This window comes from Chiloscyllium plagiosum, unplaced genomic scaffold, assembly GCF_037043375.1.
Source record: "Chiloscyllium plagiosum isolate Xiang-an unplaced genomic scaffold, Cpla_swu_hap1 HiC_scaffold_11, whole genome shotgun sequence".
Lineage (NCBI taxonomy): Eukaryota > Metazoa > Chordata > Chondrichthyes > Orectolobiformes > Hemiscylliidae > Chiloscyllium > Chiloscyllium plagiosum.
Genome location: NW_028270149.1, coordinates 54,862,351 through 54,878,148, shown reverse-complemented (window position 1 = coordinate 54,878,148; position 15,798 = coordinate 54,862,351).

The window sequence follows — 15,798 nt, the reverse complement described above, 5'->3', positions numbered from 1 at the left end:
TAACAATAAAAGATTAGGATGACTGAGAAGTCAAATTCCATTTTTAATTACATAGTTTTGGAATTTTTTTACTGTTTTTGAGGTTTCTCAAAATCACACTCACTTTTCCACAATAATATAAAATCATTGTCAGCATGAAAATATGAAAACATTTAAAGTATACCAGCTGTTACCCAAAAAATAATTTACAGAAGATTTCCATTAAGTTCCTCCTGTCAGTAAGTACAAACTTGGTAATCAATTTAGGACTTTGTTACTGATTAATTATTAGGATCTTTTCATTTATGTAATGAAAATGGTACTACACTTTCTCATCTCCATGTCTGACTAAATACCACATTACACTGGTGCTGAAAGTCAATGGAAAAGTACATTGGTCTCCTCAAAGTTAGACAAATGATAAACTATATCCTTTGACACATTTGAAAACTTTCTTAATTCTCGGATTTTAATATAAGATTTTCATTTTATCTTAAACATTAAGAAGCTAGACTGCCTCAAGTCATTCACAAAATTTACTATTTATGAAGTGCAGTGAGCATTATTATATTAAAGCATTATTTTCGTCCTCATGTGCTGTTATTGAACTAGATCTGTGTTTATCTTGAGGTTTTAATTTTACGTTTATAATACTGAAACCTATGCACAAAAGAAAATTGTAAAATATGTGTAAAAGTACTTAGGGTGTCTCACTTAGTTGGTAATGCTTCCTCAGTAAACAGTTTATTTGAAAAGCTTCATAATTTAATATGTGTTAAATATCAGTGGGATATATAGTCTGTCTCCTGATTAAGAATTCTTTTAACATTATGCAATTATTTGACCCATTAGTCTGCATTATGAATTTATGCTAATGCAAGTTTTAGTCATTCGATTAATGGAACAGCTACTGATTAGTTGTTTTCAAGTTGAGGGCACAGCTTACTGTTCAAAACTTTGCTTTACTGATGTCTCAAATTTCTCCTATTTGTTAACTTTACAGAGGTTGTGTCAGCCTTGAAGTAAAATATTCACTTTTCAATTTGATTTAATATCTACATTTTTTACTTCTGACTTTTTGTTTAGATATTGAACTAGGAGTGCAATTTCCTTCATTAGTTTGTTCCTCAAAGTCAATTCCTCTTTTTACGGCTTCATATATGCACAGGCTGAAAGAGTTAAAGTAGAGTCAAATGGAGACAAATATTGATTTCAACTTTCTTTCTTCACTTCACTGATTTATTTCACATTTTTTATGAAAATCAGCTTAAGTATTACCTTAGGGACAAAATGGGCAGATGTGGGCATTTGGTGACAGGGTACAGCTGCTGGGTCAAATGACTATTTCCTTAATTTTGTAGATTTCATAATAACAGGTTTTAAATGATAAGGAAAGACTTAAAACTGAATTTGTATGGTGAAACCTTTTATTGCTTTGATCATGAAAACCAAGAACAATTTTGGTTGGTTTGCATTCAATGCTTAACTGCTCATCATTTTTCAATTCGAGATTCACTTCTTGAAAATTCAGTCATGTGGGAAATAAGTAGTTGTGCCAAGGATTCTGTTTAGTACATGTAAAGCAAACAACTGCTCTCCCACACACACTTTTATCTTATCAGAATTCGTTTTCAGGATATTGTGAAATTGCCCCATAGAAACTTATTGAATACATAGTAAACAGATGGAAAGAGGATACACTTCAGTGACCCGACTGAGAGAACAAATAAAGTGCAGAACAGTGAAGCAAATGCAACTCAGGAGAACGAGGTTTATCATTGATCAAGCTGTTAATATGTCCCAACTCCTCTTCTGGAACTTGTGGGAATTAATACCTTCATAGTACACTCAGACCTTGATATTAACACACCTAAGATGGCTTACAGAATCACAGCATTGTTTCAGTGCAGAAGGATGCCAACTGGCCTATCATGTCTGCACTAGCTGTCCAAATGAGCATCATTATTTAGTGCCATTCTCTTGCCATTTCACCATAGCCTTACTCATTGTTTTTGTTTAAATAATCATTTACTGATGTCTTGAACGCTTTAATAGAAATTGCCACAACACTTCAAGTAATATGTCCACATCCCAACTAAACTAAAAAGATTTTTCACACAGCACACTTCCTCCATTTCAAAGTTAGTTCAAATCTGTGCCATCCCATTCTTGATTATTTTACGTATTGTAACAGTTTCTCCCCATCTAATCTCTCCAGACCCCTCACAATTTTGAGAAGTTCAATCAAATCTCTTCTTATAGCCTTCTCCTCTCTAAGGAAAATGATCCCACCCTTTCCACTCTCTTCAGAATCGAAGTTTCTCATCAGCGGAACCATTCTCAAAAATATCTTTAGCTCTCTCTCCAATATGTTCACATCCTGCCTGAAGTATGGCACTCAAAGTGTACATAATACTCCAGCAGAGGTCGAACTAGTTCAACAGGTTCAACATAATTCCCATGCTTTTCTTTATAGTTCACATGCTATTGGTTGACCCGTAATGCCCTTAGGGAGGGAATTCCAGGATTTTGACCAAGCAACAATGAAGGAACAATGACATATTTTGAAGTCAGAATGGTGAGTGACTTGGAGGGGAACTTACAGAAGGTGATGTTCCCATGTATCTTGCCCATGTCCTTCTAGATGGAATAGGTTGTGAGTTTGTAAGGTGCTGTCTGAGGATCTTTGGTGAATTTCTGCAGTATATCAGGTACGACTCTAATCAGAGGAGAGTTTATCCCTGACACCCATTGATTCCAGTTTTGCTGGGGCTCCTTGATATCACACTCAAACTCAGCCTTGATGTCCTGAGCTGTCATTCTCCCATCACCTCTTGTAATTTATGCCTCTACTAATAAGGTTGAGAATGCAGATCCTTTATTAACTGATCACTCCACCTATCCTGCCACTTTTACTGACTTCTGCATGTGTACATTCATGTCTGTCTGCTCCTGCACACTATCGCGAGAAGCACTTTTCATTTTATACTCTTTCTCCATGGTCTTTCTACCAAAATACATTACTTCATTCTTCTCCATACTGAAGTAACTCCACCAAATTTTTAATGTCTTTTGAGGTTTTGTCCTCTTCACAGTTAACAAACTTTGAAATTGTCATCTGTATACGAAGGTCTAGATCATTAAAAAATATCAAAAAAAGCAATACTGCCCTGGGGAAATTTATGATAAAACCTCCGCAATCCAGAAAAACATCCATTCACCATTTTGCAGCTTCCTACTGTTTAGCCAATTTTGAAGAGCAACCTATTTGCTTTATTGTCGAATTGCACTTCACTTAAAATGCAAGTTACTTTTTTTTCCTAGACATTGGAGAGAAACTAGATGATGACAATTCCTAATGGGGAAAGTCAGAGTTGATACCTGACAGGTACAGATTGTCAGCACCTTCTCCAGGCCTTCAACTTGGCCAACGTACTCAATGCCTCTGGGCACACTTTGTGGCAAGCGCGTGCCCTCCATCTACAGAGACTGGTATTCATCAAGCACCGGCTTCATCACTTCATCATGGCACTTCTCAGACCTCATTTTGAGTTCCCTACTTCAGCACTGCAACTTGGTGCTCACTGACACTTTTCATTGTCGTGCTGCTGCTAGGGACAGGCACTCACCTCATTCCTCAGGGATCTTAGTTTATTCTCTTAGTGCTTGCCTTTTTTGCACTTTGCTGACTCATTTGGAGTTTACAGCCCATAATATTTCATATTGCCTTGTCTTTAAGCACAGACAGCCTGTCACATTTGCCAGTAATGATCAATCAAAAAACATTTTGCTCTACGGAATTGTGTTATCAGTGTCACATGATGCCATGTCCCAGCAGCCTATGCAGCAAACACACTGTGCTTCAACCAAATGGCCATGTGTTACAGTCCAAGGGAAATAGTCCTCAGTCAAGACTACGAATTGTTGTCAGTCAGGTGTCGGCCACAGATAATGTTATTCAGTACGAAATCTCTAAACCAGAAATGTTTGCTTCGAACTCTGAAGGGTTTATTTGAAGTTGAGAAAGTCTAAACTCAGCTACATGAGTAATTGGGGAGAGGCTATCAAATTCCCTCAAGACTGGGAATTGAAAGAAACAGTAAAATCAAACCTACGGATATTTTAGAGAAAGGAACCTTTGGGATAGGTGTGATAATATCGTACCTGCATTTTAAAATCTTTTAAATTGTTTTATACAGAAATAGTTTGGTTTATTCTATTTTATCTTCACCACTCTTGTATAATAAGTTGCTGTTTTATTGTTAAAACCAAATCTGCAACATTGTGCTCTTGTCTTTCAGTGAAAGACCAATTTGTTAAATTTTAAAATATGATCTACATTTCAATATGGGATTGACTTATCCAGTAACATCAGCTGGGATCATTATGTACTGCATTTGAAATTTCCTACTTTATTTGAGTCACTTGGGCTTGTGCAGAATATATCAGAATAAGGTTCACTATGTCAAAGCGTCTTGTTCAGGTTATCCAAGGCCTTTTCTGTTGGAGTCCTAAATGTCTATCTGTATTAAAGATTCAGTAAACTCTCACTTTTAGGTGACTTCTCACATTATTGATGAGCTGCATTGTTTCTGATAGTCCCCTTTAAGGTTCATTGGAACCGTGCCAGTGGATCCAGCCAAAGTAGGGGTTATCGTCACTTCAGATGAATGAGGTACACTGTCACCACAATGTTAGTGTGTCCTGTGATACTGTCACAGAACCACATTGTCTTCTACAGTGACCTGAGGATGGCCATCCTCTCTGAGTGGCTGTCAGGGTGACAGCTGTGCTACATTTTTAGGTGACAAGGCTGTTTCCAAGGATTGATTGGGGAGCAGCATGGGATCTCTCAGTCCTTAACCCACAAGTATATCAAGGCAGTTATTGATGCAATTTGTGTCAGATCACACCACTACCTCTCAATTTCCTGTGGCAAGGTCAGTGCTGCAGCCCACGCAGTAAGCTTTGCAATGTAGCGGGCTTCATCCAAGTGCTGGGCATATTGTACTGACATAGCTATATTGTAACGGGTGGCTTCATGAACAGATACGGATTATGTTCAGTCAACGTACAAGTCATCTGTGATAATCTTAACAGATCTGTAGAAGGTAACCTGGAAGCTGGCATGACATCTAAGTCCTCGTGCACTTCCAGTTTCCTGCATTATTTGAAGGGCTAGATGCCCAATGAGGATGGCTATTGGGAGACCAGGCCTTCCACCTGCCACCATGACTGATGACTGCATTATACAATCTCCTGACTGAGGTCAATGGTAAATTGCAGCCCATTCTTCCACCAGGGCTATGGTGGAGTACATAATATGTCTGCTGTTCGTGAAGTTCTGGTGCATGCCTTGGTCTGCAGGAGCTGGGGTGAGGGTTGGGGGCAGGAGTACTTGAGTACACACTCCAGAACAGGGTGTTCCTGGCATGTTCTGCCCTGCCAACTGGAGCAGGCAAAAAGGGAATGTGATGGACGTTGAAGAGCTGGGAGAGTGACAGTAGTCTTCTGAGGAGGAGGAACATCATCTTCAAGCCTGACTGAGCATTGCAGTGTCAGACACAAGATACCAGATAGGATTTCATTAACACTGCCTTCCAATGGGGTGACATCATCATTCACTGACTGTAAATTTCTGGCAAACAGCCCCCATTTATTCCAAGTAGCAAATGGAACTTTTTCTGTTTTTGCTTTGCTTTTTGTATTGTTTAATAAAAGTAAATGTTCAAAAGATTGATAAATGTTAAAGATGATGCTTTTGCGGGCTTTACAACATCCGATGTTCCCACATTCAACAGCGACAAGACGCTATGCTATGCTGGGCATTGAGGAAACCCTTTTGCCAGGGTTCTAATATGATATGGTGCTAAGGACAGGTAACGTCTGTAACTTCCTCCTTGTAACTGCAGCTGCAATATCAGTTGCTTAGACTGGTCATGATTTAAAGTGCCAATGTATTTACAAAGGTGATTTCAATTTACAATGAAGTTTCATGTGTGCTTTCAGAAGTTGTTCTTCTTGACACTTTAGTCTGGACTAGCTTCTTTGGAAGAGGTCATTAGAAGCTCACCTTGCCCACTGGAGATAGTTCAAAAGGTGGTTAACTAAAGTAGTGGAAGCAGTGTCTTTCTAGACTGCCCATTGTCACCCATTCCCTTTCCGGAATATAGGAATGAGGAGCGGGAGTAGGCAGCTCAGCCCTTCGAGCCTTTTCCACCATTTAACATGATCATGGCTGTACTTCTTCTGGTCTCAACTCCACTCTCCTGCCTGTACTCATAGCCTTTTATCTCAGTTTTCATCAGAGGCATATCTATTTATTTTTAAATCTGTTGGTTGTTTCTGCCTCCATTGCACTCTGGGGCAGATTCTCTACCCTCTGAGAGATGTACTCTCTTCTCATTACAGTTTTGAACCTACCTCCTCTCATTCTATATCTATGACTGCTTGTTTGAGACTGTCCCATAAAGGGAAGGTCTGTTTAATGTCCACCTTGTCAGTCCCCTTTAGTATTTTATATACCTCAATCAGATTTCCTTCGCCCCCTCATTCTCCCAAACTCAAGTGAGTACAAGCCCAAGCTATTCAACCGCTCTTCATACAACAGCCCTTTCATCTCTGGAATCAATCTGGTGAACCTCTGAACTGCTTCCAGTGCCACCACAAGTAAGGAGACCAAAATTGGACACACCACTCCAGATGTGGTATCACCAAAGCCTTATATAATTGTAACAACACTTCTTTACTTGTATAATCCAGTTCTTTTGCAATAAACGGCAGGATTCCATTTGCCTTTCTCATTATCTGCTGTAGCTACATCCCCATTTCCTGCGATTCTTGAATCTGCTTCCCATTAGAATAATAATTTGCCCTGTTATTTTTCAGGCCAAAATGGACAAGCTCACACTTATTCATCTTAAACTCCATCTGCTAGATTCTGCCCATTCTCCTAACCTATCAATATCCATATATAAATTCTTTATCTCCTCATCACAGGCTACTTTTCCACGTATTTTAGTATCATCTGTGAAATTTGCCATATTGCACTCTGTCCCTGTCAGCAGATCATTAGTGTAGATTGTAAATAGTTAAGATTTGAGAACTGAATCCTGTGGCATCCTACTAGTTACAGTTTACCATCCAGAGAAGGACCCATTTATCCTGACCCTCTGTTTTCTGTCAGTCGGCCAATCCTCTATCCAAGTCAATATTCTACCATTAACCCCATAAAATCTAACCTTTTGGATCAGTCTTTTATGCTGTACATTGTCAAATGCCTTCTGGAAGACCAGAAAAGGAGGATTCTGGGTAATCCAAGATGGAGGACGGGAAACATTTCTGGCTGTAACAGCTCCTTTTTTTGAGGTATTCTAGGTGTTGGAGGTGATTTCCTTGAATTCCAGGATTAGCAATTACTGTTGCATTTGCTGTTGCATTGTTTTGGAACTTTGGGGGTGGAAAAAAGTCAAAACAGCAGCACTTTTAAAAGGGAGAAGGACAGACAAAGGAAGCACATGGTGATGACAGTGCAGAAGAGAGAGAGAGAGAGAGAAAGAAACTGACACCACAGTGAACCTGCACAGTTACTGCCTTTGCTGTTTGAATTAATCTATCGCTGGACATCGAAGTGCGTCTGGGAAAATTAACGAACAGTGAAATTCACTGATCTTCGAGGAACTGTTTGGGTGAAGTCACAGCACAGAAACAGATAAGTGAATAGTTTTAAGTGTGGCCTACAGAAAGTCTGCAGTAGTGAGTAGAATGGCTTCTTTCTTGATTATATGTTTTTTGAGATATGTCTCTTGATTAAACTTAAAATGTAAGCCATAACTATTAATTTAACCTGCGGCAGTGTTTTGTTGGGGAATAAGATGGTGTTATTTTCTGGGTCTGTAGATTATGAAGGAGCAAAAATGGCCTTTAGTAGAGGGATATACGCTTCTTGTCAGATGTGGGAGTTTAAGGAGAGTTTATGGGTTACTGTGGATTATATCTGCAATAAATGCTGTTGGTTGTGAATCCTATCAGATTGAATGGTTTGGTTGGAGAGACAATTAGAGGCAATGAGGAATTTGCAATAGCAACGGTATGTGATGGATGGTAGTTATAGGAAAGGGGGAAAAGTCACTGGTACAGTCACATAGATGGGTTAACTCCAGGAAAGGTAAGAGAGGTAGGCAGTTAGTGTAGGAGTCTTTTGTGGCTATCCCCATTTCAAGCAAGTGTGATGTTTTGGAAAATGTAGAGAGTGATGGATTCACATTGGAACGCAGCACAAACAGCCAAGTTCCTGGTAATTAGACTGACTCTAATGCAATGAGGGGTACGTTTGGTCCAAGAGATTAATTGTGTTAGAGGACTCGTTAGTCCGAGGTACAGACAGACGTTTCTGTGGCCAGCAGTGAAAAATCAGAATGGTGTGTTGCTTCCCTGGTGCTACGATCAAGGATGTCTCAGAGAGGGTGCAGAATGTTCTCAAGGGGGCGAGGGGCCAGCAAGAGGTCATTGTCCACATTGGAAACAATGACATAGGAAGGGAAAAGGTTGAGATTTTGAAGGGAGATTACAGAGAGTTAAGCAGAAATTTAAAAAGGAGGTCCTTGAGAGTTATAATATCTGGATTACTCCCAGTGCTACGAGCTAGCGTAGGAGGACAGAGCAGATGAATGCATGGCTGAGGAGCTGGTGTATGGGAGAAGGATTCACATTTTTGGAATCTCTTTTGGGGTAGAAATGACCTGTACAAGAAGGATGGATGGCACCTAAATTGGAAAGGGACTAATATACTGGCAGGAATATTTGCTCGAGCTGCTCGGGAGGATTTAAACCAGGAAGGTGGGGGCTTGGCACCCAGGGAGATAGTGAGGAAAGAGGTCAATCTGAGACTGGTACAGTTGAGAAAAGAAGTGAGTCAAACAGTCAGGGCAGGCAGGGACAAAGTAGGACTAATAAATTAAACTGCATTTATTTCAATGCAAGGGGCCTAACAGGGAAGGCAGATGAACTCAGAGCATGGTTAGGAACATGGGACTGGGATAGCATAACAATTGCAGAAACATGGCTCAGGCATGGACAGGACTGGCAGCTTAATGTTCCAGGATACAAATGCTACAGAAAGGATAGAAAGAGAGGCAATAGTGGAGGAGGAGTGGCGTTTTTGATAAGGGATAGCATTACAGCTGTACTGAGGGAGGATATTCCTAGAAATACATCCAGGGAAGTTATTTGGGTGGTACTGAGAAATAAGAAAGGGATGATCACCTTATTGGGATTGTATTATAGACCCCCTAATAGTCAGAGGGAAATTGAGAAACAAATTTGTAAGGAGATCTCAGCTATCTGTAAGAATAATATGGTAGGGGATTTTAACTTTCCAAACATCGACTGCCATAGTGTTAAAGGTTTAGATGGAGAGGAATTTGTTAAGTGTGTACAAGAAAATTTTCTGATTCAGTATGTGGATGTACCTACTAGAGAAGGTGCAAAACGTGACCTACAGTTGGGAAATAAGGCAGGGCAGGTGACTGAGGTGTCAGTGGGAGCGAACTTTGGGACCAGTGACCATAATTCTATTAGATTTAAAATAGTGATAGAAAAGAATAGACCAGATCTAAAAGTTGAAGTTCCAAATTGGAGAAAGGCCAATTTTGACGGTATTAGACAAGAACTTTCAACAGCTGATTAGGGGCAGATGTTCACAGGTAAAGGGACGGCTGGAAAATGGGAAGCCTTCAGAAATGAGATAACGAGAATCCAGAAAAAGTACCTTCCTGTTAGGGTGAGAGGAAAGGCTGGTAGGTATAGGGAATGCTGGATGACTAAAGAAATTGAGGGTTTAGTTAAGAAAAAGAAGGAAGCATATGTCAGGTATTCCCAGAATAGATCGAGTGAATCCTTAGAAGAGTATAAAGGTAGTAGGAGTATACTTAAGAGGGAAATCAGGAGGGCAAAAAGGGGACATGAGATAGCTTTGGCAAATAGAATTAAGGATAATACAAAGGGTTTTTACAAATACATGAAGGACAAAGGGGTAACTAGGGAGAGAATAGGGCCCCTCGAAGATCAGCAAGGCGGCCTTTGTGTGGAGCCACAGAAAATGGGGGAGATAATAAATGAGTATTTTGCATCAGTATTTCCTGTGGAAAAGGATATGGAAGATATAGAATGTAGGGAAATAGATGGTGACATCTTGCAAAATGTCCATATTACAGAGGAGAAAGTGGATGTCTTGAAACGCATAAAAGTGGATAAATCCCCAGGACCTGATCAGGTGTACCCTAGAACTCTTTGGGTAGCTAGGGAAGTGATTTCTGGGCTTTTTGCTGAGATATTTGCATCAGCGATAGTCACAGGTGAGGTTCTGGAAGACTGGAGGTTGGCTAATGTGGTGCCACTGTTTAAGAAGGGTGGTAAGGACAAGCTAGGGAACCATAGCCCAGTGAGCCTGATGTTGGTGTTTGGCAAGTTGTTGGAAGGAATCCTTAGGGACAGGATGTACATTTATTTGGAAAGGCAAGGACTGATTAGGGATAGTCAACACTGCTTTGTCAAATCTCACAAACTTGATTGAGTTTCTGAAGAAGTAACAAAGAGGATTGATGAGGGCAGAGCGGTAGATGTGATCTATATGGACTTCAGTAAGGCGTTCGACAAGGTTCCCCATGGGAGACTGGTTAGCAAAGTTAGATCTCACGGAATACATGGAGAACTAACCATTTGGATACAGAACTGTCTCAAAGATAGAAGACAGAGGGTGGTACTGCAGGGTTGTTTTTCAGACTGGAGGCCTGTGACCAGTGGAGTGCCATGAGGATCGGTGCTGGGTCCACTACTATTCATCATTTATATAAATGATTTGGATGTGAGCATAAGAGATATAGTTAGTAAGTTTGCAGATGATACCAAAATAGGAGGTGCAGTGGGCAGCGAAGATTACCTCAGTTTACAACAGGATCTTGATTAGATGGGCCAATGGGCTGAGAAGTGGTGGATGGCATTTAATTCAGATTAAATGCGAGATGCTGCATTTTGGGAAAGCAAATTTTAGCAGGACTTATACACTTAATGTCCTAGGGAGTGTTGCTGAACAAAAACACCTTGGACTGCAGGTTCATAGCTCCTTGAAAGTGGAGTTGCAGGTAGATAGGATAGTGAAGAAGGCGTTTGGTATGCTTTCCTTTATTGGTCAGAGTATTGAATACAGAAATTGGGAGGTCATGCTGTGGCTGTACAGGACATTGGTTAGGCCACTGTTGGAATATTGCGTTCATTTCTGGTCTCCTAAGATGTTGTCAAACGTGAAAGTGTTCAAAAAAGATTTACAAGGATGTTGCTAGGATTGGAGGATTTGAGTTATAGAGAGAGGCTGAACAGGCTGGGGCTGTTTTCCCTGGAGCGTTGGAGGCTGAGGGGTGACCTTATAGAGTTTTACAAAATTATGAGGGGCATGGATATGGTGAATAGACAAAGTCTTTTCTCTGGGATTGGGAGTCCAGAACTAGAGGGCATAGGTTTAGGGTGAGAGGGGAAAGATATAAAAGAGACCTAAGGGGCAACATTTTCACACAGAGGGTGGTACTCGTATGGAATGAGCTGCCAGAGGATGTAGTGGAGGCTGGTACAATTACATTTAAAAGTCTTTTGGATGGGTATATAAATAGGAAGGGTTTGGAGGGATATGGGCCGGGTGCTGGTAGGTGGGACTAGATTGGTTTGGGATATCTGGTTGGCTTGGACAGGTTAGACCGAAGGGTCTGTTTCCGTGCTGTACATCTCTATGACTCTATGTAGCACATCCACAGGATCCTTATTATCCACCTTGCTGGTTACACCCTCAAAGAACTGCAACAGATTTGTCAAATGCAATCTGCCCTTCATGAAACCGGTATGACAGTGGTGAATTGAGCTTTGTTTTTTCAAGTGTTCGATTATCTCCTCCTTTATGATTGACTGCAGCAACCTCCCCACTGTAGAGGTCAAACTAATGGGCCAATAGTTTCCTACATTTTGCCTACTTCTTTTGTTGAATAAAGGTGTCAGATTCACATGTTTCCAATGCTCTTGTACCTTTCCAGAATCCTAGGAATTTAGGAATATCATAACTAATGCATATATGATATCTGCTGCCATCTAATTTAATACCATCGGGTACAGGCCATCAGGCTCTGGGGCTTAGAAGCTGAAGGGTGACCTTATAGAGGCTTATAAAATCATGAGGGCAGGGATAGGGTAAATAGAAAAGGTCTTTTCCCTGGGTTGGGGGAATCCAGAACTAGAGGGCATAGGTTAGATTAGATTAGATTACTTACAGTGTGGAAATGTAGGGGCATGGGTGGGTTGCGCTTCGGCCCAACAAGTCCACACCGCCCCGCCGAAGCGCAACCCACCCATGCCCCTACATTTACCCCTTACCTAACACTACGGGCAATTTAGCATGGCCAATTCACCTGACCTGCACATCTTTGGACTGTGGGAGGAAACCGGAGCACCCGGAGGAAACCCCCACAGACACGGGGAGAATGTGCAAACTCCACACAGTCAGTTGCCTGAGGCGGGAATTGAACCCGGGTCTCTGGCGCTGTGAGGCAGCAGTGCTAACCACTGTGCCACCGTGCTGCCCACAAGGTTTAGAGTGAGAGGGGAAAGATTTAAAAGAGACTTAAGGGGCAAGTTTTTCACACAGAGCATGGTGCATGTATGCAATGAGCTTTCAGAGGAAGTGATGGATGCTGGTACAATTACAACATTTAAAAGACATTTGGATGGGTATATGAATAGGAATGGTTCAGACGGATATGGACCAAGTGCTGGCAAATGGGATTAGATTAATTTAGGATATCTGGTTGACTTGGATGAATTGGACCAAAGGGTCTGTTTCTGTGCTGTACATTTCCATGAATCTATAACTTGTCTGCCTTTAATCCCTTCAGTTTAATTAATACCTTCTCCCTAGTTATGGTAATTTCAGCAAGTTCCTCTGTAGTAAATACAGTTTTTGAGAAGAAATTATTGTCTCCCACTGTGAAAACAGAGACAGGATATTGGTTTATTACCTCACCATTTCTGTCCTCCATAAGGCCAACATTTACTTTCACTATTCTCGTTCTTTTCATATAGTTATAAGGCTTTTGGTATCAATGCTTATGTCTTCTGTTAGTTTCGTTTCGTGATCCATCTTAGCACTTTTGATTTTGTTTTTAGTAATCCTTTGTTGACATTTAAAGTTCTCCCAATCCTCCAGTGTGCCACTAATGTCTGCAGTTGATATGCACTAGTTTTGCCCTTATGTTATCCTTGTCAAGCCATGGATGAGTTTTCACCTTGTTACATTTCCTCTTCTTCCCAAGAGTATACTATAATTGAGAGGTATTTATCATCTCCCTTACCCATTTGTCGTTGATTTTCAACTGCTCTGTCCTTTAATATTTTTGCCCAGTCCATTAGGGCCAACTCCTTTTTCGAGCCTGTGTAATTATCTTTGCCCAACACTAAAACTCTCGTGTGACTCTGTTTTCACTCTTTCAATTTAAATTTGCAACTCTCGCATGTTGTGATCTGCCTATTGATCTTCACCAGAAATGTGACCGCCTAGTAAAACATGCTATCCACATAGTTCTCTGCTTCTTGGATGTATCACTGCGGCACCAACTGCTAATTAAGTTCCAAAACCCAGATTAGACAGTATTGTAATGATGAAATAAAATATACATTATGGTGAAACAAATGTAAATTAAAGTAATAAATATAAACTGCCATAGCTAAAATCTAAGAATATCTCTTAGGTTTTAAACACTACCGTGCTACATCATAGTGTTGTAAAGTCTTTCAGAACGCAATTTAGATTACATTACAGTGTGGAAACAGGCCTTTCGGCCCAACAAGTCCACACCGACCCGCCGAAGCGTAACCCACCCATACCCCTTACCTAACACTACGGGCAATTTAGCATGGCCAATTCACCTGACCTGCACATTTTGTTTGGACTGTGGGAGGAAACCGGAGCACCCGGAGGAAACCCACGCAGACACGGGGAGAAAGTGCAAACTCCACACAGTCAGTTGCCTGAGGTGGGAATTGAACCCGGGTCTCTGGCGCTGTGAGGCAGCAGTGCTAACCACTGTGCTGCCCACAAATGTGAAAAATGCAATCTGGCAATGCTGAAACATCGCGTATAGAGCAAAAAACTACTTTAGATGATGGGATGTGTCACGTTGGAAATATTTAGATTTGTATGTAGTGTAAATGTTTAAAGATTGCAAAGTTCTCAGCACTTACTCAATGATATGATGTGGTTGCTGACAATAGAGTGTCCTCATGCTCTACAAATCAGATTAATATAGTCATTTGGAATTTGTTCCAATCTCGACTTGGCTCAGCTATTCTTTTCAGCTCCTATATATTTAACATGCAACACTTGTTTTACTGGTTACTGTGACCTCAGACTAGTTTGGGCACACAATGTTTTTCTTGTGTCATGTGCATAGCACAATGTTGAATACGTTTTATAATGTGCTGTTGTTTGTTGCAAGTGTCACTAGTGGAAAAGTTACATTGCTCAAGAGCTGGCTGGAAAGGCTTTACTGAATGTCAGTTTGTAAAACAACATAACTAACCAGCAGAAGACGTGTCTTTCAGAGGGAAAGCAAAACAAAAAGGTAAAAGTTGGAAACAAGTACACTATTTGTGCTGGAACTCCATTTTAAGGTATACAGCATGATTTGGACCAATATACAACATTCACAAGTTTTACTGGTTTTTTTCTATAATTTAACAACTATTTTATGAAGTAAGTGAATAGTTTCACTTTAAATGAACTGATTATACACTAAATAATTCAGGGAAATTGTAATGTTAAAGTTGTTTCTCTCTAGCTGATGTCATCAGCATATCATGCATGTGACCTAACTGAATAAAGGTTTACACCCATCTTTTGCAATGCACAGACTCTCAGAAGTGTTGGTCACAGATAACAGGCCATTATTTACCAGTAGGGAATTTGAGTATTTCCTGAAGTCAAATGGCATTTGACAGATAAGGACAGTACCATATCATCCATCATCCAATGATTTGGCAGAAAGATCAGTTCAACCATTGAAGACAGGCTTAAGGAAACAGCTCTTTTAGATACCAAACTGTCCTGGTTCCTATTTGATGATAGGGCCATCCCTCATGCAACTCCAGGGATAGCTGTGAGAGAGTTGGACCAATGTGAAGGACACTCCATGTGTAAACAAAAGGTGACTTGGTGACAGGTAACAGGCCTCTGTAGAGTTACTTCACCCTTCTGTTTGAAAAATAGGTGTATTTTTCACGAAGAAATGATTTTCTAACTAGAGCAGCTTACCTGTGCATCGTAACCAGTTAGTTCTACCATTTCTCTCCTTCAGTCCCGGAACTGCTATGATGTCATCACCCCTTATTTAGTACAGGCTCCTTCTAGTGGCAGAAATCAACTACAGCAGACCTTTATCTCTTAAAGACATAGGCACACACTGCAACCAGTCTTAAAGAGATCATAACCGTTAAAAACAAAGCACAGAAGAAGGAAAAATGGAAGAACAGAATAGAAAACAAAGTTTAAAAGATTTTACCCTACATCCACCTGATGAAGGAGCAGCGCTCCGAAAGCTAGTGCTTCCAAATAAACCTGTTGGATTATAACCTGGTTTTGTGTGATTTTAACTTTGTACACTCCAGTCCAGTTTAAAAGGAAGGAACATATAATTCCTGCATTTTCCTTCACAAAACAAAGCCACAGATCTTCAACAAAAGAATGGAAGGTAAGAATTTGACTCTAGATTGGACATTGAGTGACAT